Below are 8,876 nucleotides of genomic sequence, written 5' to 3'. Positions count from 1 at the left end.
CAATTTTGATTGCTCTAAATTATAGTAAAAGTTTACTTACCTGTCTCTTCTTTTTTTTTGTGGATCTTTGAAGACTTTTTGAGCTGTTTTGTTGTGAGTTTCTTTTATAAATCCCTATTACTTACCCCTGCACAGACCAAAGAATTGTGTGAACGACGTAACTGTGCCGAGAACTCACTGACCCGGCATCCGGTCTCGCGTAGGGCCCTGCCCTCCCACCCCCGTCTCGCACGAGTACCCCCTCTCCTTCACTTGCTCCCCCATGCGGGCAGGCAGAGAGGCGTACCCCGAGGCTGACAAACGTCTCATCAGAGGGAATAAGCCTCTTCCAAAGGACCAGGCCTTAATGGAAAAAAATCCTGTACCTGATACTTGTATGGGTAACAAAAGTTTAGTCCAGAATTAGCAGTTATGGTGGAAGAGGGGGAGTTTCTCACCTCTGTTCAGCTCTAACATCTCCAGGCTTCCCAAATAACGAATCCTTCAGCTAGGAAGAGGTCAAGCTTTACGTGTGACACAAAAGACTCAAGCATAGCGATGTTTTCATACGTGAATGCGCTTGCCACTTACTGTTTCAACAGCATCGCTGTATGTACTTTTGGCATTTGTTTTTTCACGGCTGAAACTGCGGGCGTTAATGAAAAGCGGTCAGTTCATGGATTTTTCCACCAGAGGGAAGTCTTGCATCCCGAATATTTTCATAGCAATGGAAGGCTGCAGCCTCATTTATTTTCAGGTGTTTTCTGGCCTATCTTCTTTTTTCTTTCAGGCAGTGGAGAGAGGTCGTCAGTGTTTTGTATGCGCTTAAATGGCTGAGTGAGACTCGTATTCATATAACCCAGCTCTCCGTAGGCATCCGTTTGGGGATCTGAAGTCGAAAGCGTAGTTGCTTGGGCTTGTTTCGTACCAGCTGAGAACAGAGACACGGGGAGAGGCTATCTGAGCCCGCGGACGGTTGGAGGCACCTTTTGGGAGATGCTGTGTCGTATGCAGAAAGTGTCGGTCAACTCGGCTCCTGCCTTACTCTCCTCAGGCTTCCGAAGAGGAGCTGGAGGCCTTCTCTGCTGCCTGCAGGCTGAGGCAGAGCGTATTGGCCTTGAAGATTAGCCTTCGCTCCAGTTCATTTATCATGGACTAAATACTCTGTCTGTTCACCACTCAGGCTTTGCTGCTTCAACGTATTTCAAGTCTAGACAAAGTATTTGAGAACGTGCTGTTAACGCTTAAGAGGAGGTTTGGGGTTTTGAGAGGTTCCTAGAGGTATTTTAGGTATGCGGTAAGGCGGGAGAAGAGAATACATGGTATTTCCAGCACTGATTTCATATGGTAAATGGTCAAACTTAAAGCAAACCAGGAAGCGAGGACCAGAGCAGGAGCTGTCTTACTGTTCCCTGCGCAGAGCAGTCCTAGTTCAAACCAAGGCTTTATACCACAAGTAACAAACTGTCATCAAACCTATCTATAAACGTAAGAAAACTATACCTGCTTGAGGCCTGGCTTTGTAAACAGTAGTGCAAAAGATACCCAGGGATCTACAAAAGGCATCAGGCACCAAAGGAGTCTGTTAACTGCCACTGGAGATGTTTAATCAAATTTTAGCTAAGCCATGCACTTGATTATATTTGAAATGAGCTCAGAGAGTAACTGAAGTTGAAGGAACTTTTATTTCTATTAATAACATTCCCTTCATGTCTAAATGTCTTTCTAGGGAAATTCAAACCAATGGACTGAAGCAGTTAGATTTGCCGTGGATAAATTTATTACTTTGGGATCCACAGGAGAGATCACGATTCATTTGCTCCAGGATTAGAGTGCTAATCCAGGTGGTGGGGACGTGTATTGGTGGTTAGCTCGGGCATTGCAGAGGATCCAGATGTGAACCGGTACAGGAATGTCAGCAGGTACCTTGCTGGTTTGCCCTGTTCAGGACTACGGCACTCAGCTGTGTGATTTGTGAACACTAAAGCATCCGCAATGTGCTTCTTTGGGACACAGAGGCAACGAAAACCAAACAGGCCTGTAGTGACATCAATGGGTGTAAATCTTCTCTTTGGCAGCCTACGGCTTCGCTAGAGACTTTCTTTTTTAGTAAGCAGGGAATTCTTCAAAAATCAAAAGGTTGGGCAACTCTGCTGTCAGGGAACCCCTATATCCAATTCAAAGCTACAGGCACCTCAGGATGCCTAACGTCTGAAAATAGTTCTTGCAATACTGAGATCTGCAAGGCTGACGTCCTTTTTGCTTCTCATCTGCCACCTCGACTGTAACACGTTGTGCTGAAAGATGTAGATCCACAGGATTTCTTGAGTTTATCTGACAACTTGTTGCTAAAAACTTTTTGTCTCCTCCCTGCTGTACTTCTCCAGCCTCTCTCCCTGCTTCAGGCTCTGGCACTTGCTGTTCGCTTCTGTGAACAGATTCAAATCAATGGCTTAGCAGGAACCTAACCTGGCAAATGTAGGCTGGTTATCTCCCAGTTCTATGTAGATAGTGAAAAGACAGCGATGTCTAATCAAATATTTGAGGAGCAAGCCACACATAGTTGTATCAGGCTATGAATATTTTGGTCATGGCCTTCCGTTCATGGAAAGTACAAATTCCTCTCAATTACCTCCCAACATAGGAAGTATCTTTTTCTGGAAGAAACTGTGCTCCTTCTGGGTTTGCTCAAACAGAGCTTGGCCGTGGCCATGCATGGTTCTTCCTAGCGTGTTTCATGGACAATCTCACGGTACTGCCCATCTCTGAGGAGCAGAAGGGGTGGGGTGGGGGCATTGGGGAAATGGCAGCAACAAATAACTGATCAAAAGAAAGTTGCCTCTGCATTTGGCTGTTTACTATTAGACAACCTCTCATCAGCATTGCCCGTCTTGACAGAAGTCCTGGCCTTCCTGAGGAACAAGGACCACAGTGGCTGGTGGCCATGTTGGCCTGACCAGGTACGTGACCTACCACGACACAAACTGACTGCAGAGATCTGACTACCTTTTTTTCTCCAAAAACATAAGCTATTTCTATCTCTGCTGACTACCTCTTTCCCTCTGTTGTCTCCTCTTACTTGCTGAGGGCTTGCAAACTTGCTCTAATAACAAGAAATTCACGTCTGTGTCAAGTGCTAAGCCTGGCACAATGCCAGGTAAGTACTAAGTTGGTGTGTGCCCTTTGAGGTGTGCTTTCAGGAAGACCCATGGCCTAAGTAATCCTGGATGCAACGGCATAATACACGTGTTTTTCAATACCATGGCAGGATAAACCTGGATGGGCAGAGCTGGGTTTTAAGTGTCAACAGGGGCAAAGCCTGTGTTTTTCAGTGGTATTTTATGTTCAATTATTTTTTTAACTGCTGCCCTCTTGTGTAAATGCTCTACTCTAGTTTTGTATGCAAATCCTCTGCTGTAGAAATACAACTAGTAAATCAGGGCTGGGCAGCATGGAGTGGGCAATTCTGAAAGCCTTTTATTTATGAAATGAAAGTTGGAAATAGAAAACGAGCATATGGAAGAAGTTGCTGTCACAGATCCTCCCTCTGGCTGGGAGAATTAGAGCATGGTTTACTTAACTTTCATTTGTGAGGAAGACAGGATGCTGCTATGGCTTGTCACAAAAATTATTTGAGGCTGAGAAAAATGGAAAAAACCCAGGGCTTTCAATAATTATTCTTAAATTGAAATGCAGTTGTCTGAGAGGAAAGAGCCGGATGCAGTAGGTGGTCACTGACTGTAACACGGATTCTTTTCTTCCCAGCTACATAACCCCCTGTGCACTCGTAACAAGAGAGGCTCCGATGGACTAAAGCATGGTTATTTCCCAACCATAAATATGCAAATCCCTGTCCCTTATAGGAGGGCGATTTGCTGGCTAACCAAAGCGCAAGGATTACTGCTTTTGTTCCACATTTGTATGGTGACTGACTCAATGGGGTCCCGGTCCATGATTGGCATTACTGCAACACAAATAAATGAAGAGCTCCACTTCTGTTCTAACATATGCAACCACATGCCTTCAGCAAACAAGCGGTCTTGGCTTCTCCTTTTGCCTCCTACTGCCTTAATGCCAACAGAGCATGGGAGGGAGAGGAAGACTTGATTTTTCCAGCCTGCTTCAGTAGCTTGCTTCAGTCGGGTGGATGGGAACGACATCCTGCACCCCCTGCCACTCCTGACTTCCCCTATTCTTGTCACCGTACTGGTCTGAGTTACCTTGAGATTGGTTCAATACAAGAGAAAGATGCTTTTGGACCATGGAAAAATGAAAGCAGTGGTCTAGTCACGCAAGGGCAAGTAAAATAGACAAAATGGAAACCCATGTAAAATTTTAAAAAGAAAAAAAAGTCACCACAAAACCCAGAGAATACTCAGTGTTCCCAGGAAAATCTAGTAAGAATTCTTCTTGGGCAAGGAACATTTTCCTTTCTTTGGTTATGTTTATTATGGTTTTGGCCAGGTATTTTGGCTACAAGTATATTTTACTATCATTGTCATTATTAATTACTTCAATTTAGAGTCTATATTTCTTGGCCAGGGTTAATGCTCTGGAAATATACAGTCCTCAAACAATGCTGGATGTGAAGTACAAGATGACTGAGCCAAACAGGTTACTTGTATGTGACTGCACGAAATATCATAATAGAAACAGTACAAAAAGCAAAATTTTTAGTTGGAATAAATAGCACTGACGTGAAGTACATCTGCCTGAAAATTTCACTGCCTTTTATTTTTTTTATGGAGGAGGTGAACTAGGAGAAACGTCGTCGTCTTTTAACACATGAGAGCTCACTTATACACTTCACAAGACTTAAAATTTGTTTCCAATGTGGTTTGTGTGTCAGATATTTTTCATGAAATGAGACTCTTAAGCCTTAAATTCCTATCTGTTTCTTGTACATAATCACCCACTGTTGAGTCAACGTTCCTTCTCCTCTTGACAAAGCTACCATTTTTTTTGAAGTAGCACAGCATCCAGCCACCTTAACTTCTCAATTTCTCAACAATTCAGAGCAAAAGCAGGTGGAAAACAACAACTGCTTCTCGGTTGCATTTGAAATGGTACAAGTTTCTTGAAGGAGTGGTAGTCATGAAAGGTTTTGAAGCAAAACTGGCAGAAAGTGAGAGAACTCAGCTTCTCCAGTTCTTGATTCAGCACATTAACTTACGCCAACCCCGCTATGGTGGCAGTAGCATCAGAGGCAGAAACAGTGGTTTGCCCTGAGCTAGAGCCCACAGAAAAGAAAGCTGTTACATTGTATTTATATGTATGCTTTTTCCATTTTTTTCACATTACCCTTTTAAACTGATATTTACTGCTACTGGACTCTTTTGGATGACTTCTGCTGGGGGAGAACTTAATGTAAGAAGAACAAACTCAAACTCAACAAACAAACTTCATTCAGCCTTGTGCAGAGTCTCATGTGCAATCTGCCCATGCAGAAGATACGCACACAACCTTGTTTTCCTGAAAACGGAGTCAAAAGGAGGCAATTTCTTCCCTTCCAGTTGCCACACAGCACTCCAGCCGCCAGGCTCTCTCCCCCTCCTGGCTTACTGCCATGGTCCCTTTGCTTACATTTCTCTTGCTGTCGTCTTGGCTTTTTGACCACTTCTCTCTGCTTGTTCTCTGGTTGCTCCTTTGCACTACAGGGAAAAAACTACCAGACAACATCCATCTCCTTGCATTAAGATCCAGAAACACTAGTACAGCTTTCAAGCAGTGTTTTGGTTGGTTTCTCCTACATCTGTACCGATCTCACTCTAAAAAAGAGCTTCTTATATCTCTCCACTGCCACTATAGCATTATCTGTGGGTATGTATTATCAGAGGAGGGTGACCAAGATTGTGAAAGGTCTCGAGGGCAAGACTTATGAGGAGGGGCTGAGGTCACTTGGCTTGTTCGGCTTGGAGAAGAGAAGGCTGAGGGGTGACCTCGTGCCATCTACAGCTTCCTCAAGGGGCACAGTGGAGGGGGAGGTGCTGATCTCCTCTCTCTGATGACCAGCGATAGGACACGAAGGAATGGAATGAAGCTGTGTCAGAAGTTCAGGTTGGACATTAGGAAAAGGTTCTTCACTGAGAGGGTGGTCGGTCACTGCAACAGGCTCCCCAGGGAAAAGTGGTCACGGCACCAAGCCTGTCAGAGTTCAAGGGGCATCTGGACGACGCTCTTAGTCGTACGGTCTAGTTTTAGGTAGTCCTGCAAGGAGCAGGGAGTTGAACTCGATGATCCTTATGGGTCCCTTCAACTTGAGATATTCTATGATTCTATGATGTACTGCCTATATACGGTCAGTGCATGCTCTGTGCAGCTGGATTCTGAGGATTTTCTGATGGATGTGAACTTTTCCGGTGACTTTTAGTGAACTCAAGATTAGAGGTTTCCCAACACCCAGCTGTAATATATAATACAGCCCAATATCTCTTGCGTTTGGTTTTATAATGCACTCCATTCAGTTTGCTTTGCTCATAGACATTCTGTTTTCAGGATGTTTTGCACTAGCAAAACAAACATAGGATCATTGGAAAAACCTGGTGACCGATGAGTAAAAGAAGAAAAGGACTTGTCTTGCAGCTTGATACTAGAAGTGTTTCCGCAAATGTGACCAGGAATTAGGTTGTCAGCAGTTGTCTCTGTTGACCCAAACAGCTAAAATTTAGCTTAAGTTACACCAATGTGAAGAAGAAATGCAGGTGGTACCAAGAACATGCAGAGAGTACTTTCCTGTGTACAGAAGAATCAAACAAGCAAAGACCATCTTCATGTCTTCAGGTCCAAGCCTTTGGTTGGGACCTATATGTCTCCTGTAGATTTGGAGTACATTTGGGCTGGTCTTCCAGTTAAGTTTCCTCTGAAAGAGAAGTCAGCTCATGCACAAGAAAAATGCTTAGAAACTGAAACCACCAGAAGGCAGCTGGGGACAATAGCAGATCTGCATCAAAATTACTATTGCCTCAAGTCAGATTGATAATAGGAACATACCTTTCATTAAGTGACACTATTCCTTTCATCTTCTTTCAAAAAGGCACCAAACAGAATCCGATTGAGTTATTTTGAAACTTCCTTATCTCTTATTTGCTCAGTACCATCCCTCTCCTTACCTGAACTCCTCTCCCTTTCTCATGCAATGCTCAGCCAAAGTCCCTTGACCCAGAACTTTCAAATTCTTGAGCGGTTTTGCATATCTCTTTGCTGTGGACAGAAGCTCACACTAAACTGGCCCTTCCAGCGATGTCAATATAGGTCATAATTACACCTATCAGTTTGAATGACTTTTAATCCAGCAGCAAAAATACTGATTACATCTAAACTGCCATAAACATGTTTCAGAGTAAATAACCGATTTAAATATATCCATTCAAAACTCCAAGAGCTTCTGCCTCATGGTACTGAAAGACAGAGGAAGAGAAAACTGCACAGGCTATATTGTGTTTGTGTTTAGGAGGTTAATTCAACAAGCAGAAAATTTAGAAGTGTAATGGGTCGGAGAAAGTGAGTTTAGGTTTTGGCAGAATTCAGCAGGAACTCGCGAGGCCACAGTCACGGGTGGCAGTGAGCTGCTCCATGAGTTTGCATCCACTGTGCGTCAGTCAGAGGGAGAGAGAAAAACAAAAGGAATTGTGTCAGTTCGTGGCAGGTCCAGGTTCAGGTTTAAGGTCTACAGAAAAGGTTGGCAGAAGAGGAAGGAAAGTCCTGTGAAAGATCTCTGGCAACAGATTATTTTTGCTGGGGGGGGGGGGGCAGTTTTTCAAGATTAATTATATTGCTGTAAGTCACTCACTCTTCCCATTGGTGTCGTGGATTGAGCTACAGGTTACAGGCTTGTATTTAGCCCGGCTGTCAGCAAATGCAGGTTGTTACACCTCTGATGGTAGTTAGGTAGCCTATGTAAGATGCATGGCTCATCTCAGCCAAGTTTTAATTAGGCAGCTGTCCTCATTACAGAACAAGTTTAGCAATTCACTCACATAGGCAATTCCACTTGCAGCGTGAAGAATAAAATAGACTGGAGTGTTAACCACTGCCTCACCCTTCAAAAGAGCATCCCGAGGGCAGGGTTGCGATGCACTGAACAGGGAGACAAGTTATACCGATGATGTTTGGTCTATTCCTGCTCTGTGGCTCAAGGAGTTGGGTTTCCCCGCGTGCCAGTCTGGCTGGCACCTGTGCTTTTTCATCCTCCACAGCTTTCATTTTTCTTCTCCACAGCTGTCTAAATGTTGGGTTCCCTTGCCTTCCTTCAGCTAGAAGTTTGGCGATGATGGGCTTATATTTTTCATTCCTAGGTTTTAAATGAAGCATCTATTTTAGCCACTTGGTACTGTTACTTTTGTAAAGAATTATTATTTTCACAGACTGAAAAGTATTAGAAGGCAGCTGGAAATTGTATGTTCGAAACTCCAGGCTGCTTCCATGGGCAGGGATCTATCACTCCAGCTTTTGTCTAGCACCAATACCAGCCAGAAGACGGGATGAGATTTCACAAAACGTCTGCTTTTAACTGTGGGAACACGGTGCTTACTCAACGGCATTGATATTTTGGGGTACTCTTGATCTTTGAAGTGGTGAAAAGAAATGATTGATTAGACCAGAACTTTTCAGCCATTTCTGACTTGCAAATTCCCCCCTTCTGCAGCTCCGGTTTCTGCATATGTGCATATGGGGCTGCATGTGTGCTGTGGATTTTAACCTACTTCCAGGAAATTTGCCTTTCTTTTTTTTTGCTGTCTTACATGAATGCCTCAGAAGTTGTTCACGGATCTGTAGCCATCTCTGGGCCGTGGTTTGAAAACCACTAGACTAGTCAACCTGCAGCACCAATGCCTCTGTAAACACATCCTAGGATTCTCCTCGGTGTAGCCTCACAAGGTGTTGTGTCCCAAATTACT

Source organism: Platalea leucorodia (assembly GCF_965183815.1).
Source record: "Platalea leucorodia genome assembly, chromosome: 2".
In the NCBI taxonomy this organism is placed as follows: domain Eukaryota; kingdom Metazoa; phylum Chordata; class Aves; order Pelecaniformes; family Threskiornithidae; genus Platalea; species Platalea leucorodia.
This window is presented reverse-complemented; position numbering follows the sequence as displayed.